We start from the raw sequence: 24,204 nt of genomic DNA on the forward strand, positions 1-24,204 counted from the left end.
ATTTTAGGAGTATTAACCAATCTAAAAATACATTTTCCAAATAATTGTTGAAATAGTTTTTTATGGGAGAGGTGGAGGGTGTTTAATGCTGGAAACAGCAGAGGCCCTTGAGAGCAGAGACACATGGTGTCCTTTTTTGTGATTTCCAGATTTGCAGAGTCTGATCATAGTAGTGATCATACTAATGATGTTAATGACAGTAATACTGTCGATGGCAAAAGTGGTCAAGACTGGCAAAATAAGAAATCTTGTATTTGAAATAAGACTTTTTAAACTGTCATTTCCTCCCGTTTCTTTTTCCTTTTATCCATTGGCAATAATAGGTGGAGATTCACAAATAATTTTAAACTACATTATGTTCCTTGATGTAAGGGACTGTACCTTAAATCACCGGTTCTCAGCCAAGGTGTCATGACATTCTCATTTGTTCATAACAGTTATGGAGTACTTTAAGATCAGTTTTAGTGTGTGATATAATTAGATATTAATAGGGAAATATTTTAAAATGTGTTTTTTAATAAAAGAGTGTCTGAGGCTTTACCATGAACAATGTCACTCTCAACTCATTTGCTTCAGATTTCCTTTCTTTAGAGAGGATAACATGAAGATATAACTAGCATGTGGAAAATCATACATAAAGCCCTTCTGTTTTGTCCATTCTGCAGCCCCACGATGAAAACCTTCATGGATCCTCATTTTAAATGTTCTGTCATCCCATAGCAAGGAAAGATGCCAGAATTCAAGTCTGGCACATTGCACAATCTAAGTCTAACAATGTGCTTTTCAGTGGCAAAACTGGCACAAAAATCTTTTGTCAAATTCTGGATCCTGAATTTTTGTTTGAAAAATATGGTCACCATGGAAATCTGCTAAAAATATAATGTTCTTTAATTACTATGTAAAAGAGAAACAGAACCAGAACCATTATGGAGACTTTTAATCAGGCATTAACCAAGCACAAACCAGTCATACATGAAAACCCAGATAAATAGACATTCTCTTTCATCAGAACAACATATTTAATCGATAATTTCAGCACTTTCCATCTCCAAACTCTTTTTGTCTGTTAACAAAAAAAAAAAAGGAAAAACTGTTAACAAAAAAAAAAAAAAGCTTCTAAGAATTTCTAAGACCAAAAAGGGAGACATTTGGTTATATTCGTACCTGCGATAGGTTGCCAGTCATTTGCAGTGCACTGAGTACAGAATTGCCATTTTCAATTCGCCCTGGGGAGAGAGAATGGAAAACTTCGTAGGTAAAAAGGAAAATGTCACATTCACACAAAATACTAAAAATACAAAGTTGAGGGAGAAAAGAAAGTGGGAAGAAAAGGAGAAAAGGGGAAAAGAAGACTGTGGGTGTCAGAGCAAGACTGAAAGAGCAGAGACTGAAGTGAGTTTTTAATTTTAAGAGGAGAAGGAATTAAATTCTCCACCAGAAAAATAAATCAAGGGAACTTTTATAGGGTGACTAATACATTAATAACCTACAGGAAGAGCTGAGCTCTCAGGTGAAGCCAGTTCAAGAACGAAAGGGCAAGCTCCCACTCTCAGAATACTGTCAAGTGATCTTCAATGAATTCACAGAGCAGAAATACAGAATCCGGAATTCTTAGAGATGCTTGTCTGTGTCCAGAAAGTCTCTTGTGCACATCTCTGTAGGTCTTATTATTGACTAATGAGCTTGTCTGAAGCACCTATTTGCTTTATTATTTGCAAGCAAACATACAGTTATGCCTGAGCTAATTTGAGATTCCAGCTTTTCAATTTTACTGCAGCTTGGTTAATGCATAAAACCTTCCCATGTTCATGACAAAAAGGTTCCTCTTTATTCTTTTGTGTCGATGATTTTTTCAAGGCGAGCTTCACTGGATGTCATTTTCTCTAGAAACTTTTTTCCCTCCTTCTATTAGTGGAACAGTCTAATTACTGCATAATCAAAAAGAAAGGCGCACACGGCTGCCTGGCTTCACCACATCCACACAATGGTGCCGAATGCATCTTAACAGTCCAGTGAACTGTCAGCAGCAAAAGTAATTGGAAATTGGGGGCTATTTCTTCATGTACTAGTAGTGGGAGTTCTTCTTATGCTTTGCTAATAGGCAAATCACTCTCAGGAGGTAGGGAGTCTAGTTAGTTTATAAAGACTCTTTATAATGGTTTTTTAAGAAGTTAAGTTAAGACATTGCCTTACTCCCTCCTAAAAAATTTTTTCAATTATACATTAAATGACTTGGCATTTGAGGTAATGTTATCTAGTGTTAATTCACCTGTTAGGAAATTGCTTCTCTCTAGAACCTGGGGTTAATAGAGTGCAAAAGACCGTTCTTATCAAGGGGTGGGAGAAAGGAGATTAATTTACACTATAAATTAAAACATAGAAAATGGAAAGAAAACAGACTCTGAGTTCTGGCCTCACTCCTGAAAAGCTATTATGTTTTGTTGATTTTTCTGTTTTTAATTTGTTATTTTTATCCACTTTAGCAGGCCTCTAATCATTCCAGGCAGAATACATAGCATGGATGAAACTATACATGAAAGAATATGCTTCAGGAAGCAAAATTAATTGACATTGCAGGGAACATATTCACTGAGTCCATGGAGTTACAGCTCTGTGGCTTCTATTCACATCACAGTCAAATCATTTGTCTGTTTAATATTTGCAAAAGCACATTTGAAAAGGAAAACCATGAGGTGCTAAGTAGCCTTGTTGACAAGCATGAATCTTCTTTGTCATATTTCACCTTTAATAAAAATAGTGATGCTAACAATGATTAAACCCATTTGTACCACATCCAGAACCAATTGCAAAGCAATGTAGTTCAGAAGATGGCTTCCAACAAGTGAGCTTGGAAATAATTGTGTATGGGCCACTATGCTGCTCTTTGTGAAGACCAGTTATGAGAAATAAAGTCTCTGGTAAATTACTAATAAAAGAATAAGTAAATAAATAAAGATAGATACATAAGTTATTTGTTTTCACTTCAGGAGACAGGCCTTTGTTCTCTACCTCACCCACCGCAACAACTAAAGGCAACTTCAGGTCTTGTCACATGGAAAGTTTTAAATCAGTTCTGGATGCTTACCTTTCACTTCCCTGCCTGCCAATCCCTGGCGTCCTCATGGTGTTTGGTACCTTTCTGGGAGCTCACCCCCAGTTGCTCTCAAGTTAGAGCCTGGCACTTCCCTTCTCCCTCCCTGCCACTTACTTTTCTTGTTCCTTTTTCTCAAGACTCTAACATAGATAATCAAATACAAGAATTGGGCCTGACTGGCAAGTGACTAATATAAAAGTCAACTAAGTAGTACTGTGATTGATCAAGCATCCACCACTTAGAAGTTTGATGGCATTTGGCATGTTGTTTAATTTCTTAAGCTCTAATTTCCTCATTTATAAAACTAAGGGTAGTAACGCTATAAGGGTCTAGGGAAAAATTCAGTGAGATGATGTATATAAAGCCCCTATCCCTTTGCCTAGCACATAGTAGATACTCAGTATTACAAGTGGAATTATTATCCCCACAGTCAAGCATAGTACCTGCCACATAATTAGAACTAAACACATGTTTGTTGGATTAGAATGAATGAATGAATGCATAAAGACAGATGAGGCCAGATTACCATCTGTACCTGAAATATCAGAACAAGTCAGCAACCAAGTAGCAATTGTTTGGTGCATAAAATATTATGCAAGTACATAACATTTTAGGCTGGTTTAGTTTCCTCCTATGATAAAGCATAAATTACATAGACAAAAGACAAATGTTTCACATTTTCAGTAAGGAATTACAGGCTATTACAGATATCATTTGCACCAGAGGAAAATGGAATTGTCCCCATTGCCACTACATGAGATTATCTGAACTAGAGTTTGTTAGAAATGACTCATTCAATACCTGACAACTTTAAATGGTAGCCCAAATGACACATATTCAGCATCCATTCTACTCAATCTACTTGTTGAAAACAATGTCTAATTATTTTTTTAAAAATCAACACGGTAGTTAAGAAATTTTAATGTATCACAAAGTGTTAGAAGACAATATTTGAAATGTCTCTGATAAATTGGGAAAATTCTCTTTAAAATAGTACGAAAATCAATGCAGACAAGGGGATATATTTAGAGAAAATACAAGAGAAGGAACTGGATAACAGAAAAATCTATAGGGGAGAAAAGGGGCTTTTAAAGGAAATGAATTTGGATTTGAATAAAAACTCCATCATTTCTTACACACATGACCCAACTTCTTTAAACCTGTTTTCTTATCTTTAAAATGGAAATTATAATATATCTCTGCAAGTTTCTTATGAAAATTGGAATGATCAATATTCCAGGCACAGAGTAGTTACTCAGTAAATAACATCAGTGGAAGTACGGCAGCAGTGGTGACAGCTGTCGCAGCAGGGCAGGGCTGGCAGTAGGAGTACATTAGTCTTGGGGGGGGGTCACATTTAACTACATGCTAAATACAAAGCAGCAATTTCATACTGTCACGGATAAAACAGTATTCTGAAGTGTATTTTTTTAAGCATGTAATGGAAGGGGAAAAACAGCCAATAAATATATGAAAACAAAGCTCAATTTTACTAGTGATCAGGAAATGCAAATTACATAACAAGATACCACTACGTGCACATCAGATTGGTAAAAACTAGAAAAGTGTGACAATATCAAAGACAAGTGAGGATATGAAAACAGGAACTATGGAGAAACACTTTGGAGAACAATTTGCAGGATCTAGTTGAAAAGCTGCAGGCCATCCACCGCTCTCCAGTGACATCTATCTCTCCATTGGAGACACTCTCATATCTGAACATGAGGACAAATGTACAAACGTTGCTTACAATAGAAAAAAAATTATATAAATGTTTCTCCACAGGAGAATGAAGATATAAAAGCACTATGTTCATTAAATGGAATGTGATAGAATGTTTAAAATGTATGAAACGAAACTATACATACCAACATGAATAAACCTTAAAAACAATGCTAAAATGAGGAAAGCATGTTGCTGAATGATGAAAAAAATATACTACTTTGTATTGGTTCTGAAAAAGTACAAAAAATATGATCTGATACACTGGATTTAGGATGGTAGTTTTTCCTAGGTTGGGAATGAGAACCAAGTATTGAGTATAGAGTCAGCAATTTTTTATTTCTTTCAAAACAATCTGAAGTAAATAAGACAAATGGATCAGATTTCTTAAACTTGGTACTAAGTATGCAGCAAGGCCCCTATAATCATATCATGAGGACAAATCTCAGGTTTAGAGTCATCAACTATAAAATGAATTGACTTAACCAGCTAATCACCAAGTTATCTTCCAGCTGAGATATTCTATAACTCTTTGGAAAGAAAGACTTACAATGGGGTGGGGGACAGTCAGGTTGTTCTCTCTGGCATAGGAAGAGGAAATCAGTTTGAATTTAAAGAGAAATACTGGAAAGCTACAGTAATCAAAACAGTGTGGTACTGGCATAAGGCTAAGCAGATCAATAGAATAGAAGTGATAGTCAAGAAATAAACCCTTACATTTATGGTCAATTGATTTGCAACAAGGGTGCCAAGACCATTCAGTGGAGAATTAATAGTATTTCCAACAAATGGTATTAAGACAACTAGCTATTCACACACAAAAGAATTGGATATTCACATACAAATGAATGAAGTGGACCCTCACACTGTACACGAAAATTAACTCAAAATGTATCATAGACCTGAATATCAGAGCTAAAACTACAAAATTCTTACAAAAAGGATAAAAAAAACCCGCAGCTTTCTTTGTGACTTTGGATTAGTCAATGTTTTCTTAGATATGACACCAAAAGAATAAGAGACAAAAGAAAAATAGGTAAGTTAGATTTCATCAAAATTAAAAACTTTTGTATTTCAAAGAACTTGCCATCCAGAAGCTAAAAAGAGAACCCATGGAATGGGAGAAAATATTTTCCAATCATATGTCTAATAAGAAACTTGTGTCAATAATATGTAAAGAATGTTTATAATTCAAAGATAAAAAGACAGAAAATCTATTTTTTTTAATTGGCAAAGGATTTAAACAGAAATTTCTCCATATACAAATAAGCAAATGATATACAAATGAATAATAAACACATGAAAAGATGTTCAATATCATTAGTCATTAGAGAAATTCAAATAAAAACCATAATTAGGTGATACTATTACATACACACTAAGATGTTTATAATGAAAAAGATGAATAATACCGAGTATTCACAAGAACGTGGAGAAATTGGAAACCACATGCATTCCTAGTGGAAATATAAATTGGTGCAGCAACTTTGGAAAACAGTTTAGAAATTCCTTAACAAGTTAAACATAGCACTCTCTAACCCCATACACAAAAGTAAATTCAAAATGGATCAAAGACCTGAATGTTAGTCATGAAACCATAAAACTCTTAGAAAAAAACATAGGCAAAAATCTCTTGGACATAAACATGAGTGACCTCTTCATGAGCATATCTCCCTGGGTAAGGGAAACAAAAGCAAAAATGAACAAGTGGAACTATATCAAGCTGAAAAGCTTCTGTACAGCAAAGGACACCACCAAGAGAACAAAAAGGCATCCTACAGTATGGGAGCATATATTCATAAATGACAGATCTGATAAAAGGTTGACAACAAAAATATATAAACAGTTCACACACCTCAACAAACAAAAATCAAATAATCCAATTAAAAAATGGGCAGAGGAGCTGAACAGACACTTCTCCAAAGAAGAAATTCAGATGGCCAACAGACACATGAAAAGATGCTCCACATCGCTAATCATCAGGGAAATGCAAATTAAAACCACAGTGAGATATCACCTCACACCAGTAAGGATCGCCACCATCCAAAAGACAAACAACAACAAATGTTGGCAAGGTTGTGGAGAAAGGGGAACCCTCCTACACTGCTGGTGGGAATGTAAACTAGTTCAACCATTGTGGAAAGCAGAATGGAGGTTCCTCAAAAAGCTCAAAATAGAAATACCATTTGACCCAGGAATTCCACTTCTAGGAATTTACCCTAAGAATGCAGCAGCCCAGTTTGAAAAAGACATATGCACCCCTATGTTTTTTGCAGCACTATTTACAATAGCCAAGAAATGGAAACAACCTAATTGTCCATCAGTAGATGAATGGATAAAGAAGATGTGGTACATATACACAATGGAATATTATTCAGCCATAAGAAGAAAACAGATCCTACCATTTGCAGCAACATGGATGGAGCTAGAGGGTATTATGCTCAGTGAAATAAGCCAGGCAGAGAAAGACAAATACCAAATGATTTCACTCATATGTGGAGTATAAGAACAACAACAAAAAAAAAACTGAAGGAACAAAACAGCAGCAGAATCACAGAACCCATGAATGGACTAACAGCTACCAAAGGGAAAGGGACTGGGGAGGATGGGTGGGATGGGAGGGATAAGTCGGGGGGAAGAAACGGGGCATTATGATTAGCACGTGTGTGGGGGGCACGGGGAGGGCTGTGCAACACGGAGAAGACAAGTAGTGACTCTACAGCATCTTACTATGCTGATAGACAGTGACTGTAATGGAGTTTGTGGGGGGGATGTGGTGATGGGGGGAGTCTAATAAACATAATGTTACTCATGTAATTGTAAATTAATGATACCAAAAAAAAAAAAGAAAAAGAAAATTTAAACAGAGTTACTGTGTGACCCATTAATTCCACTCCTAGGTATATACCCAAAAGAACTGAAAGCATATGTCCACACAAAAACCCACACACAGATGTTCATAAAAGTATTATGTATAATAGCCAAAGAGTAGCAAAAATTTATGTTAAATCAACTAATGAATAAATAAGCAAATGTGGTATAGCCATAAAATGGGATACTATGTGGCCTTATAAAGGAATGAAGTACTAATACATACTACAACATGGATAAACCTTGAAACATGTTGAAGCCAAAAGGTCACATGTTGTATGATTCCATTTACATAAAATATTCAGAATAGTCAAACTCATAGAAATTCATAGATTAGTGATTGCCAAAGGATAAGGGAAAGAGGAATGGAGAATGACTGCTACTAGGTACAGGTTCTTTTGAGATAATCAAGATGTATTAAAATTAGTGGTGATGGATGCACAGTTCAGAATATACTAAAAACCACTGAGTTGTATACTTTAAAAGGACGAATGTTATAGTATGTGATTTATAGCTTAACAATGATGTTGTTTATTTGGGGCTAGTTTTTCAAAGAATATCTTGATTATCATAATTATTAGAAGTATTAAAATTTCCTTAGAAAGTTCTAAGAACATATGTGGGGCATTATTTAGGAGTTCCAGAAGAGAATGTATTATAAGCTGTCTTGATGCCTTTAGACATTTTTTTATCTGAAGGTATGAGGTTGGTTCATGGAATTTTATGACATTTCTTCCAGTTTTATTCAATAATGAACCTAAGACTTCTGTTACCAAATATTGATTTTTCTTCTGTTTCTCTCTTGGGTTTTATTTCTAAATACCAAATGTATTCTCTTTCTTATTAGATTTGAGGGAAACCCTTCATGGAAATAAAAATTCAGCGATGCTCTATTCACCTGTCATCACTAAGGAAGTAATTGTTCCATATAGGCAAATATTACAAGACAAATGAAACTTATCTGCAGCCAATCCCCATATTGTGTTTTCCTTGATCATACTTGACAGAAATATCTTTAAAAGGCTTTATTTCCCTGATTTATGAAGTAGAGAATAGTGACCATACCCACCTTTTCTTCTCGAAGCGAGGTCAGCATTTGAATGTCCATTCCCTGTAATACCCGACTATGTACTCTCTGGCCCTGTTGGTTTTGAGTGTCCTATCCTCCCAGGCTATCAACAGTCACTTGTCTCTGCAGAATGCCTTCCGGGAGGCTTTTCAAAGATATACAAAGGGATTATTTCACTTTTCCCTAGACTTACCCCATGTTTCAACTGAGCAAACTTTTTAACATCAGTCACTTTTAGAGGGGAGAAAATGGATCTTTTTATAGAGAGAAAATGAAAATAAAGGACAACAATTGCCCTGCACTCCCGTAACTCACATCCCAGCTTGACTGATAGGTGGAAGGCTTTGAAGTCCTGCCATTCTTCCTTTAAGGATGGATGGCTTATGGTGAACTCAGTGTTAAAACATAGATGAATCCCCATCATTTCATTCCCTGTTGGGATGGATACCAGGAGTTTATCTTTATAATATGGGTACACTGCTACTCCCAGCAGCCCTGTTCTGTAACCAGGACCCCTTCTCCCAACTTCTTTCCCTTCTCACTTACATCCTTTCCCTAAAGATGGTAAGGTAGGAGTGTGGGGAGAGGGGATTTTGGAGGATGGGGGGTGAGAAGGATTCTTATATTGACTTATTTTCTCCTAAGACATAATAGGAGAATAGGGATTAATTATCATAATATTAATTCTTCATCTTAGTTAAAGATACAACTTAAATTGGCACATTCCTCTGGCTACATCAGGTTGACCAAGCAGGATTATTTTTTTATTCATGCACCACTTTTCATCTTTGAACCTTGAATATTAGCATGGTGTTGACTTCTATTTTTTGTAAAAGAAAAAATACATATGCACAGAAAATGTTCCCCCAAACTGGCTGCCACCTGTTTTCCTTATTTTGTCTTCCCAACGCTTCAGTGTAGATAACTGCAAACTAAACTTCAATAGCCTTTGCATTTGCATGGATAGAAAATAATCAGGTTGTTAAATGCTAGATTACAACAGATATTTTGGAATATCAGGGTTCCTAATCACTTATTTCTTGGTCCACAGACATGTTACAGTATTGAGTATATCTGAAGTCTTCTTTCTAAATAAATGGGATATTATACTCCAGAAATTATTTGAAGAAACAAATCTAATATAGGTAATTAAGGTTTCTGTGTGTTCCAGATGGTACAGCTATTTTTTTTTCAGGTACTGGTCCCTAAGTGATTATGTGGAAAGAAGTCCTTGATAACCTTTATTAGAAATGTAGCATGAACAAGAAATAAAGTTGACTGATATTTCGAGATAATTTATTACCACAATATAACTTAACAATCCTGAGGAATATAGTCTAGAGAGAAAACCTATGTGAAAAGGGTGTTGAGCTTTGAGCTTTGGCAAGAATGGCTGTTACTTGGAAAGAAAGGAAAGCATTTTAGGCTAGGATATACACTTGAGCAAAAAGGATATGCAGAGATGTGAGTTCTATGTGTGTAAAAGAGGAGAACGACAAATATAAAGAAAGCATTTCAAAAGTGGCTGGCCATATAGTACAGGACTAGACCTTACAGAGCCCTTGAAAAGCAACACATTACATAAGATACTATAAGTGAAATAAACTGATTTGTGCTAGCTTATGATAAACAGAGGAGGTTATTAAAATGATGTGGAGGGGTTTCAAGGAACCCAAACACAGGAACACCTCCAATGACCAGAAACAGTTGAAAACCAGCTCTGGGAAAGCTTGTATAAGTGCTTTCTCTGAACATCTCAGCTCTATTTATGTTGACATGTTTTCCTCATTCTTTCTCTCATTCTCTCTGCAGGTTGGTTTCTCAGCTTCTATTTATTTGTTACAGTGCCCATCACAGATTGATTATTTCTAGATTATAATACCATATCCCTGGAGAGATGGTCTTTGGGTGCTGTACAGGTCATAGGTCCCCCACCAGCCCAATCAGCTATTGTCCAGGAGGGAAGATCACATCATAAATAGAGAGATGCTGAGAGCCCACTCTTTGAACCAAGGGTCTCCCAGAAAGGAGATGGCCTTTTGGGCTGGACTTAGCCACAGCAATTACCCACAAAGAGAGTAGATGAATTAACATATGATACTATATGCAGCAGTGAAAAAGTAAATAATATCGTAAAGGCTATTTTAAGAAAACTACCCTGGCAATTTTGAGCAGACTAGAAAAAAATCAAAACAGATGAGAGACAGAACAGATCAAGAAACATAGAAGGTGAACATATATCTTACTAAAATTAACTGCCATTTTAAAACAAAAAATAAGCATGAAGGAAAATTCAAATCATATCAACAATAATGATTATTTCTCATTTGAAATTACAGGAGATGAATGCTGTGTGAACAATCTGTTTTTTATCCAGTTAGAAGCATGTCGAATATGCAAAAAATGTTTTAATAAAGCCAATGAAGTCAGTTCCTCAAATTTTAAAGATAAATACACATAGACCTGATAACATTAGTAAAGGAAACACTGATGCCTTCTATCTGATTAATAATGGGAATCTCCCTATCTTTAAACATTTAAGTAAAAAGAGTTTTCTACTTAACTTTTCAATCTATGAATAATATATTTTCTCATATATTTTTTATTCAGAATTTATATCTCTTTTGAGTCAATCCTATAAGAGATGATAGTTTGATGAGGTGGAGAAAGCCCTGGCCTGATTATCAGAAGACCTGCTCTGAAATCATAATTCTACTTCTCTTGGTTTGGAGTCCCTTAAGTAAGGGATTTAATTGGTCTGAATCTTTGTTTCTTCATATAGATACTGATTTTTAAACATAGTTTAACAAACGGTTTTGAACAACACCAGAAAGCATCATTAGGTTCAGTCTAGACACCAAATATGGACACTGACACATGTATATTTCTCCAGTTCTCATGCCATTCTGTGGAGCAATGTGCTTGGTTGAGTACCACTGGTCCTACCATGGAGCTGGGCTCTAAGAGAAGGATCTTCCTTGTATAGCTGTATTCACCTCCTGTGATGCTCTGCATTGTGGAGAACAGGGACATAGTCTTAGTGTAGACACCAGAGTCTGAATTTGAGTGAATCGATTTGTCTTGTCAATGGGTTTTAGCCCCAGGCAAGTTACTATGGATTCAATGAGACCAAAGTAATGACAGTGGAACATTCTTGGGGTGAAAGGGTTTATACCCAACTTTATTTCCATGGTGGCAGATCAATCACTAGAATCCCGTACACTCAGAGCAAGTCTGCATGCAGGAAGCCGGTCTCTGCCTCTGAGTCTCTCTACCCTACAGCCATCTCAGTCTCTGTCCTTGGTGCTGCCACCACTCCAGTCTCCTCTGCTCTTCTTCAGCCTTGCAGCCATCCCACCATGTCACCCAGAGTACTGGGTGGAACTCTTTATATAGAGTCAATAACAACATATTGCCCACACATGTGTAGTGAGCTAGCCAACCAGGCCCAGGTGAGAATCCCGGCCACAGGAACCTTCACTTTATCCACACTCCACCCTTCCAGGATTTTTGCCTCTCAATCTATATGCCCTCAATCCTCTGCAACGGTTCCTGTACAAGGAAGCTGGAACATTGTTAAAGAACCATGGGTGGACCTCACAATACCCACCTTGTCCAGCCTCTCTAGCAGAAAGGGTCATGAAAGGACAGTCTAGCTGGAGCGGATATGAGGACTGACAGGGAGTTGTAAGAGATGAAGCTGTTGCACTAGGCAGTGACAAGATCTCATAGGCCTCCCTTATGTGTCTTCCTAAGAAGTCTGGATTTTGTCTGGGGGAACAATGTGGAACCACTGATGGGCTGCTCTGTAACTCCCATATTTCTGGTTTGGGTACCTATGTGACTGATACTGTTATTCATAGAGAGGAACAGATGAGTTGGGAGTATATTTGGGGTGGGGAAGAATAGCTGTTTTGGATCTATTGAGTTTGGAGGGCCTGTGGAAGTTCAGAAGGTGTTCAGTAGGCAATTAGGAGCTCAGGAGAAAGATCCAGGCTGGGGACTTAAACCTGAGAGTCAGCAGCCTGCACATGGACAAAGTGGTGGGATTTCCCACGAAGAACTGAAGAATGGGAAGAGAAGATGACAACAAACAGGAACTCTAAGAAGAGGGGCTGGGAGGGCATAGTCTGAATGGTGAGGCTGAACCAGAAGGAAGCCACTGCAGTAGAGGCCAAGGGAGAAAAGCGCTTCAAGGAAGTCCCAAGAATGTTCCATTGTCATTACTTTGGTCTCATTGAATACATAGTAACCATGGTAGGACCAGTGGTACTCAACCAAGCACATTGCTCCACAGAATGGCATGAGAACTGGAGAACTATCTTTATCTCTGGATCCTGTTTTGTCCTCAGCAGCTAGAACCTCTGCTGTGGTCTCAGTTGTTGCCACAGCTCCAGTCACCCAATTTCTTTCTTTCTGCTCCTGCCTTACCAAAGCAACCCACATCTCGGTCCTCATGACCTTTATGGGGCCCTTTAAATTCTTCCTTCGAGAAGTAGAATGTATTTCCTTTTGTGCTTGAGCCTGAGGATAGAAGCAGAGCAGGGAGTGCTCCACAACATGAGGAGGGGGCTGCACCTCTCCTGGAAGAACCCATGGTTGCCGAGTCCTTTGGGCTCTCCACCAGCTTTCAACCAGGTGGGGTTTCAACCAATGAGGGGCTGATGCCTCCAGCACTGGCAAGGCCTTTACCCCCACCTATTTGTCAAACCTCCACTTCTCCATTTCAGGAGCTGATGGCTCCACTACATCCTGCACCTGCCCCATGGCACCTGGAAGCCTGCACTCTTGTGCTGCTTCTTCTTGTGCTGCTGCTCCTTCTCATGATGCTTCCTCTTGGGCTACCACAACATCCTTTACCATTTTCACAGTACTTCATAATGACACCATTTCATTCAGCAACAAATTTTCTTTCTCTTGGGATGGACCCCAATCCTCCACTCCTTTGGTGGATAAAATGAGAGTTCCTGTGGCAGGATTCTCACCTGGCCATGGTTGACTAGCCCACTGCACACCTGTGGGAAATACATGGCTGTTGACTATAAAAAGAGCTCCACCCAGTGCTCTGGGCACAACACGGTGGCAGGGCTGCAAGGCTACAGGAGAGCAGAGCAGAGGCTGGAGTGGTGACAGCACTGAGGACAGAGGCCCAGAGGACAGCTGTGCAGGCAGAGAGGCCTAGAGGATGGCTGTGCAGAGAGGTCCAGAAGATAGGTGTGCTGACAGAGAGGCCCAGAGGCAGAGACTGGCTTGCTGCATGCAGACTCGCTCTGAGTGAACGGGATTTTAGTGACTGACCTGACAGCTGACCCAAAGTTGGGTATAACCCCTTCACCCCAAGAATGTTTTGCTGTCAATTTCTTTGGTTACATTGAATCCATAGCAAACTTGCCTGGGGCTGAAACCCATTGGCAAGACAACTGGCAAAAGTTGGCAGGGTTCATTGTTGACCAAGGAAAAAGACAGGTTGCCCTTATGGGAGGGATGCTTCAGTGGGCTACCCCTGTGAATGGGGAAACAGTGGATCGTGCCCCAGTGGGTATGTGGTCTGGGGTGGCTTGCCTCCTAGAGGACTGGGCCCCACCTCAGGACTGGAGGCAAGTGGAGGTGACACCTGAGGCAGTACAGATAAACCTCGGTAAAGTAAGTAGGTATTTTAAGAGACAGAGTGCCCATGAGGCAGTGGGGACTGTGGGTTGGCTGCTTCTCACAGTATTAAAAAAGTCTACAGAAGAGAAGGACACGCTTCTGAAAAATATCCAAGAAATAGTGGGACAAGAATATGAGCTACAAACTTCTGTGGATTCCCTGAAGAAGGAAATGGCATTGATGCAAGAGGAGGCAGCACAAGAACGCCGGCAGCAAGGTGCCATTGAAGAGGTAAAAGATTCCTTACAGGATGAGATGGCAGCACTGCCAGGTGCTCTGAAAGAGGAAGATGCCATCAAGGAAAAAGACGAACTCCTGAGTGAAGCACAGGTGAAGGTGGAATGAGAACACCAGCTGCAAAGCATTGAGGTGAAGGTAAGAGAGCTGCTGAAGACTGAGCTAGCATTGCTGCAAGGCATGTTAGAAAAGGTAGAGGATGTAGCAGAGGAGGCACTCAGGGGAAAGGAGAGAAAGGTGCCATCAGCCCCAGAAATGGAGGAGCTGGGGAAGGATGAAGGGATAGTGCCAGAGGCACTGACCCCTCTTTTATTGAAAGCATACCCAGTGGTTGTAAAGAAAATAAAGACCCAGAAGCCAAGGGTTCCCCAAGGAGAAGAGCAGCCCCCTCCCCAGGTCGTGGAGCACTCTATCTCCGCCCCTGTACTCAGGCTGAGCTGATGGATTTGGGCTCCTGGTTTAGGCAGAAGCCATCAGAGTCAATATCAGCTTGGCTCCTGCATCTGTTGGACTTAGGGGTGGATGGAATTTTTCTTTCAGGATCAGAGATGGGAAAGCTGCCTTCCCTGACAGTGCAAACTGCCTTGGGGCAGTGATTAAAAAATGCACATCAGACCCCGGGGAGTCACTCCCTCCTCAATTGGCTTATGGCTGCACTTCATGCTGTGTGGCCCAGTCAGGGTGATCTACCATCCTCTCCTGTTAGATGGCAGACATATGCTGAGCTCCAACAGGTGTTCCGAGAGTTAGGCATAAGAAATGCCATCAATAGTCCAGAGAATTATAGTCCAGATGAAGAGACTTTCACTACTGGGATGAAAAATACTGTGCTTCAAATGGCTCACACATCCCTCTTTGGGTCTCTAGTGGTCATTCTCTCCCCTCACTTAGGGCATCCCATAAGTGAGGTGACATATACAGTAGCTGACTTAGGAGAGGCTGAAGCAATGAGAACACAGAAATAAATAAGATCTGTTACTCACAAGAAGAATTTAAAGGGCCCCGTGAAGGTTACGAGGACCCATATATGGGTTGATTTAATGTGGGCAGGAACAGATGGGAGGAAATTAGATGGGAAGTCAAATGGGATCTTACTAGAGCTATGGCAACAGCTGAAACCAGAGGAGCAGTTCCAGCCATTAAGACCAAAAAGGCAGAGGTCAGAGACAGAGCCATAAATCTGGCCTGTTTGTTTGCAAGACTTCCTGCTGGGGAGCGAGCCAACCTCACTTGAGCCCACACAGGAAGATGACTGGGGAACATGGTTTGACTGAGGGAAAGATCAACGTATCTGCCCTGAGGCACCTGGGGGGAACCAGAGGCCACATGTTGAAACAGCTATCCATTTGTCCCCAGTGAACATACAATGTGTCCTGGCTCTGGTGGACACAGGGGCTGAATGTTCACTAATTCATGGTAACCCTGAGTAGTTCCCTGGTATCCTCACTATCATAGATGGATACAGGTGTAAGACTATCAAAGTGAAACAAGCCCAAATCCCTTTGGGAATAGGGCATCTACCCCCAAAAGATTATACTGTGTATATATCTCCTATTCCTGAGTATATTTGGGGGTTGATATCCTGCAGGGTCTATGGTTGCAGACCACTGCCGGTGACTTCAGACTGAGAGGACATGTGGTAAAGGCAGTTCTGAGGGGACATGCTAGGCACCCGCTGACAGCTTTGCCTGTGCCTCGGTGGGTGACTAATACCAAACAATACAAACTGCCTGTAGGACATAAAGAGATTGGAGAAACTCTCCAGGAGGTGGAAAAGGTAGGTATTATATAGCCCACCCATAGTCCTTTCAATTCCCCAGTGTGGCCAGGAAAAAGCCAGATGGCTCCTGGAATATGACTGTGGATTAGAGAGAATTGAATAAAGTCATACCCCCTATGCATGCTGCTGTCTCCTCTATTGCAGGCTTGATGGATACCCTCAGCCATGAAGTAGTAACATATCACTATGTGGTAGATCTTGCTAATGGCTTCTTTTCCATTAACGTTGAGCAGGAAAGTCAGGAATAGTTTGCCTTTACATGAGAAGGATGAATATGTACTCTTACCATCCTTCCACAGGGATACCTCCACAGCCCCACCATCTGTCATAGACTTGTAGCCCAGGACTTGGCTACATGGGAGAAACTGCCAACGGTGCAGCTGTACCATCATATTGATGATGTCATGCTCATGTTCAATTCTCTTTCAGATCTAGAAGGTACAGCACCTAGACTGCTGCAACATCTGCAGGAGAAAGGATGGGCTGTGAACAGTATGAAGATCCAGGGACCTGGTTTGTCTGTCAAAATCTTGAGGGTCGTCTGGTCCGGTAAGACCAAAGTTATACCAGAAGCAGTTACAGATAAAGTCTGGACCTTTCCTACCCCTACAACTGTAGCCTTGCTACAGGAGTTTTTGAGTCTTCTAGGCTACTGGAGAGTGTTTATCCTGCACTTGGCACAAATTCTGAAGCCCTATATTGGTTGGTATGAGAGGGCATCAGGTGGGACTGAGATGAGACATGTGCATCTGCCTTTACTACGGAAAAACAGGCAATCAAGGCCGTGCAGGCCTTGAGTGTGATAGACCCATTAAGGCCCTGTGAGCTGGATGTTCGTATGACTGAAGACAGTTATGGCTGGGGTCTCTGGCAGAGGCTTGAATGAACTCACCAACCCATTGGATTCTGGTCACAACTCTGGAAGGAGGCAGAGGTACAATACACTTTGATACAAAAACAACTGGCTGCCATTTATAACGCCTTGCTGGCTACAGAACCTGTCACAGAAATGGCCCCGATAAAGGTAATAACCATCTATCCCATCTTGGGGTGGGTTCAAGACTAGACCCAAAAGCCAATGAGTGGTGTGACACAAATGCCCATACTGGCCAAGTGGGGTGCTTACCTACAGCAGCATAGTGCCCTCTTTAGTAGCCCCTTGAGTGAAGAATTCCAATGCTTATTGGGGTTGGTGACATTTACTAGTGAAAAGGAGGAAGAACTTGCTTTTGAACTATTAGTAGGAGAGAGTCCCTATCGGGAGGGAAGAGCCCCTATACCCTAAGTTGTATGGTACACAGATGGCTCCAGCTGTGGGCAGCCCCCAAAATGGAGGGCCATAGCTTTCCATTCTAAGACTAAGACAATATGGATGGAAGATGGTGAGGGGAAGAACAACCAATGGGCAGAGCTGCGGGCTGTGTGGCTTGTGATCAGCCAGGAGCCCTCCCCTATAGTTGTCTGTACTGACAGCTGGTCTATCAGGGATTGACACTGTGGCTACCAACCTGGTACCATGCCAACTAGCTGGTTGGTCACCAACCCCTTTGGTGGGAAGAATTGTGGCAAGATTTATGGGCCTGTGGTCAGACCAAAATAATTATAGTATACCTTGTGACAGGTCATTTGCCACTGGCATCCCCAGGAAATGGTGAAGCAGATAAATTGGCCCAGATACATTGCTTAGAAGGAAAGCCTGCCTCTGATGTAGCTCAATGGTTACATCAGTGTTTGTTGCATGCGGGGCAAGAGACAATGTGGGCTGTAGCCCATCAGTGGGGCTTGCCTTTGACCTTCAAAGAAGTTAGTAGAGCCTGGCAGGAGTGTGTCCTGTGCTCCAAAAGGGACTTACACGGAGTTCCACAGCAACATGGGACAATAGCTAAGGAGCCTATACCCCTCGTCAGGTGGCAGATAGACTATATTTGGCCTCTACCTGTGTCAGAAGGATATTGGTATACCATGACTTGTGTGGACACAGCTACTGGAATTCTGGTTGCTTTTCCTACCTGTTGTGCAGACCAGAAGATGACCAAAAGAAGCCTGGAGTGTCTCTTACATACAACCACAGGTAATTGAGAGTGATCAGGGCACCCAATTTACTGGACGTGCCGTGCAAGAATGGGTGCAACAGCTGGGAATCAAATGGAAGTTTCATGTGCCATACAATCCTACCACAGCAGGCATAATAGAGAGGCACAAGGGTTTATTAAAATGTGGACTAAAGTCAGATACCAATAGTCTGCAGGGATGGTCAGTCTGCTTATGGACCATGTTATGACATTTGAACGAGAGACCCTGAAAGGGAGCCCTGAGCCCCATAGACATGTTAACACATATTGCTGCCTCCCCTATACAACTGCAAGTTCAAACCAAGGAAAAATCACTGAAGCCAAGTTTCGACCACCAGAATAATATCTTGCTGCCAGCACCAACTGCCCTTAACCCCAGAGACTCCATTGAGTGGATGTGGCCTTGGACCTTTTGACACATGGACCAATGATGGCTGGCTCTCCTGGCACCTTGGGGACAAAGCCTGGAAGCTGGCCTCCTGTGTATTCCTGGAATAACAGCAGAGTGGCCCCCAAGGATTGCAATAGTACATCCTGAACAGCCAAAAGGGTAGGAGCATCTTACCAAGGAGTTTTCTTTTATCATTATGGCCAGTGCATGCACCTCCAGTAGCACTATATATAGACTCTTTAGTAACCCCCCAGGGGGAAAGGAGTAAAAATATGGCATACTAGACCTGGAAGGGACCCCCTTCCTGCTACAGTCTTATCACAGGACCACTCTCTTGCATGCATCCTGCCTGATGGACAAGATTTGCCTATGTTGGTGTCATTAAAACATGTGTCTTATCACCCCTAACGTCTTTGTGGATTGAAAATTTCTTCTGTCTTGAGGATTATTATAATTTTTGCTATTGGGAACCTTCTCTGGCTTGAGGATTATTATAATTTTTGTTACCTGTATCTTGTTGTAACTTAATTTTTGTTATTATCTCTAAGTTGTTGTTATCCTGTGTTGCTATTGGAATCTGGTTACAGTGCTCCAGTTTTCTCACACAGGGACCATTGCAGAAGACTGAAAGCATGTAGATTGTAAGGCAAGAATCTTGGAGGGGTGGAGGGGTGGGAAGTTTGGGTTGCTATGTCCAGGATCCTCACTGAACTTAAACCACCTGATGATGTAACTGAACTGTTGCTAGGCTACCACTTCCACACCTTTAGGCAATAAGCTATTATTGCACTATATAGAGAGCTCAGCCTAGTGTTCTGGGCAGACACAGAGACACTAGTGCTAGACTAGACCTACGGCCAGGAGAACAAGCTGGGTAATTAACCCTTTCACCTTAAAGAACATTTGTTGTCATTTTCTTTGGTCACAGTGAATCCATAGTGAACTTGGCCAGGGCTAAAACCCATTGGTAAGACAGTCACTATATAAAGAGCTCTGCCCAGTGCTCTGGGCAGAGGCAGAGATTAAGGAGGATTACATACCTATGGAGTATTGGATACAGACATAATTCTAGTGTTCAACCTACCGCCAGGAGAACAAGCTGGGTAATAAACCCTTTCACCCCAAGACATTCCATTGTCATTCCTCAGTCTCACTGAATCCATAGTGAACTTGCCTGGGGCTGAAACCCATTGGCAAGACAGGTAGCATGTAAATGAGTAGAGTATTTGAAGACCTTTAGCTTATAAGAATCATCTGATTTTTAAAAGAACTGAATCTGTGCATCATTGTAAATCATATAATTAAAAGTAAAGATGAGAAACTAATTGCATTCAGATAACTTGAGGATGAAAACAAGAGGTTATAAAGTTCTCCATTTCCTAAAATGCTCAATAGAAAAAGTATTGACATGAAAGAATTTAAAGATTAAATTGCTTTCAATTGCCTTTTCTTCCTTTAGAAAATAGACATACCATGGCTCTTTGAAGCAATAGATCTCTTCTGTAATTGACATGATGAATAAGTGGAGCTGGGCAAAACCAGAGGTAGTTTGGAGTTTGAGCTGTGAGTATTACATTTATACATTCCAAGTTTCCTTTCTTAACTTGTGACTCTGAGGCTAAAATAATGATCTCTTTTTTTCCCTTTAAAATAAATATTTTCCTGCTTCTAAATACCAGGGGGATATTATGAAAACATTCAGAACTAACATTATAGAACTAACATATCTAAAAACCATGCATCAGCATTGTGAAAAGGCCTATAATCCTAGAGAGAGAAAAACTCCAAATGTTATAAGCAGTGCGGAGCTCTTTACTGTTGAGCCTGAGAAGCAGTAAGTTTGGGGTTCTTGCTGCTCATTTAGCAGAAATAAACTTACATAAAAGAAAGAAAGAAAGAAAAAATGAACTGTATAGAGAACACTTCCTGCGCCACCCTTCACCTGGGTACCTCATGACAGCTCACCTGTCATATTCTCACAAGAAAAGAGCTGACCTCAGGGAGGGATGGCACAGGGAACATGGACAGAGGAAGGAACAGAGTAGCAGCTTCAAGCTTCTGGTGGCAGATTCTGGTTGCTTCCTCCTCCATGCTGCTTTGCTCATCTAAAGAAGAGTATAGGTGGCAGACAGCAGCCTTCTGCCACAGTCTTACTCCACCATGCCTTCTCAGTCGGTGTGGGACTCAGCAGGTTATCTTAAGCAACTCAAGTTAAAAAAGCAGATGTCTTAAGAATAACTATGACTGTTCTCCTACATGCACACACAAATTAAACCAAATGTCACCATCTCACGATGAGTTCTCTGGTTCCTTTTGGAATTTAGTACTTTCACTCTGTTTACAAAGTTCACTCTCCCTACCTTTATCAACAGCAAAAACAACTCTGTGTGTCTCTGTGGAGTGGGGGGAGCAGTGGAGTGATTCTTTGTTTCATTGTCTCACCAGCTGATTATAAACTCCTTGAGAGTATCCTTGAATCAATCCCTAAGACCTTGCAAAGTACCTAGCATGTTGTAGGCATTCAACAATAATAATAATTATTATTTATTGAGCAATTACTGACTCCCAGGAATTGTGCTAAGTAATTTCACATGGATAATAAACAGAGGATTAAAGGAATTAAGTAATTTATCTAGGGTCATCTGCTGATGGGGGCAAGTCTGGCCTAGAAGCTAGGCTTCTGACAAGCAATAATACCTCACACATTTGTTGAATAACTATAGTAAGCTCTCTCTCTCTCTCTCTCTGTCTCTCTCTCTCTGTCTCTCTCTCTCTCTCTCTCTCTGTTGTGATAACTAACTGTGACAACATATTAATATAAGAAGCTGACAAATCTCTTTTTACTATCATCAAAACACTATGAGCACATATATATACTGAGATTGCCTTAGAAATGGTCCCTGCCTTCTGGAAGCTAGAATCCAGGGCAATTACATTATGGAAGGTACAGATACATATAAGACATACAGCCTGAAGAATAGAACTATTACCCTATACATTAAAGAACCATAAAATACTACTCAGGTGTCCTCAATTTTCAAGTTCACTTAAAATACAGCAGGAACATCTGATACATGCATATATACATATATATATACATATATATATATATATACATGTATATATATATACTTCTGTATAAACATATACTTCTACATATACTTCTGTATATACACACACACATATACATACATGGTACAGAGGGTCATTATTGAGGAATGTCCCTAGATAGGACACTACCTCTCTATGTCTCTGTCATCTCCTCTTAAAATGGGTTGTTGTGATAATTAAATGAGACAAAGCATAAAAAGCACTTTGAATGCGGGCTGCACCCTGCCAGTCATCACAGATCATCACAGCAGGAGGGAAGACTCCCTATAAGTTTGGTTGAAGTTAGCATTCCAGGGAGCTGAATTCCCAGAGTGGAGTTCTCATTGACTGTCCACCCACTTCTAAACCATTCAGGACTACTACAAGCACATCAAGCCTCACACTAGTGTTGCCCTTCACCACAAATCCAGTTCATCCATCATCACCTGAATTCTCATTAGCATTTGGCCACACCACTTGTAAGTTGACTGAATTTCACTCTTCTTCTCTGTGAATTCTTCCCTTGGGTCTTCTGGAAATGTCTTCTACAATGGTAATCTCAGCCTCATTTCTGAAAAATCCCTTCATCTCTATCCCTATGAATAACACATCTGTCCCTTGAGGATGCCATGCTCTATTTCAAATGGAAGCTGTTGTTTCTTTTTTCCCCTTACAGGCCATCTCCTCCAGGGCCAGGAGGTAAATTAGAGATTTACTTGATCCCCTGCTACTTCCCACAATTTCCCCTTCATCCTCATTCAAGGCAAGGCCAATTTATCCACTGGGCACCCTAGGTGCAACAGACACAGTCCCCATGTTGCTTTTAGGGTACTGTGGATAAAATGGGAGTTCCTGTGGCCAGGATTCTCACCTGGCTGTGGTTCACTAGCTCACTGCACACCTGTGGGCAATACATGGCTGTTGAGTCTATAAAAAGAGCTCTGCCCAGTGCTCTGGGCACAACAAGATGTCAGGGCTGCAAGGCTGGACAGCAGAGCAGAGGCTGGGGTGGTGGCAGAACTGAGGACAGAGGCCCAGAGGACACCTGTGGGCAATACATGGCTGTTGATTCTATAAAAAGAGCTCCATCCAGTGCTCTAGGCACAACATGGTGTCAGGGCTGCAAGGCAGGACAGCAGAGCAGATGCTGGAGTGATGGCAGCACCGAGGACAGAGGCCCAGAGGACAGCTGTGAGGGATGATTGTGCAGAGCCAGAGGACGGCTGTGTGGCACAGCAGTGAAGGCAGAGAGGCCCAGAGGACAGCTATGCGGACAGAAGGGCCCAGAGGCAGAGACCAGCCTGCTGCATGCAGACTCGCTCTGAGTGAATGGGATTCTACTGACTGACCTGCCACCTGGAAATAAAGTTGGGTATAACCCTTTCACCCCAAGAACGTTTTGCTGTCAATTTCTTTGGTCACATTGAATCCACTGCAAACTTGCCTGAGGCTGAAACCCATTGGCAAGACAGGTATTCAGAAAATATTTTCTTTTAAAATCAGGAGGAAAAAAAGGTAATATAATTCAACTTGAATTATATTCATCTTTTAACAATACAGTTGTAAAATACACTTTTTAATATTCTTTTCTTATGAAGGAAGGGGCTAATGTGCCTAGGGCCCAGGAAAGGCATAACATGACCCTGCTTTATATCAAGCTCATATCAAGGTCCTGCCATCTGGGTCCATCACTTCTACTGCCCTACTAGGCAATCTAAGGATAGAGCTCTGCCCTTATTTATTGAGGACCTCAGGCCCTGTCCACTACTTTCCTCTCCATCCTGACTCTAATATATATGATTGAACCCACTAATGCTAAGTCAATAATGCAAGATGCCGCTGTGGTTAAAACTGCAATAGTTCCAGAATTTCTTACCTGGCCTTAGTGCATCTTCATATCAGTATGTGTTTCCAAGGGGTGGGGAGAAATAGTGCATCTCCATATCAAAAGGTGATTACAAGGGTGGCGGAGTGAGGGTATATCTGAACCAGAAAGGTTTGGTGGGGCCCCCTTTTTACAGTTCGGTTGTGAGAGACATGAGTGAGCAGAAGTAGATGACTGCTTGTGAGCAAGGTTTCTCCCACTTTATTTCTCACTATGACTAATTTTGGCTTCAAAGGTAATTTGTCCTGGGCCAGAAACTTATTTCACCCCTGGAATTACACCTGGGAGTAGCCAACAGGACCTCTGAACCCTAAATCTGTCTTCATAGGTGCAATGTTTGCATG

The sequence above is a fragment of the Manis pentadactyla genome, chromosome 6, assembly GCF_030020395.1.
Source record: "Manis pentadactyla isolate mManPen7 chromosome 6, mManPen7.hap1, whole genome shotgun sequence".
In the NCBI taxonomy this organism is placed as follows: domain Eukaryota; kingdom Metazoa; phylum Chordata; class Mammalia; order Pholidota; family Manidae; genus Manis; species Manis pentadactyla.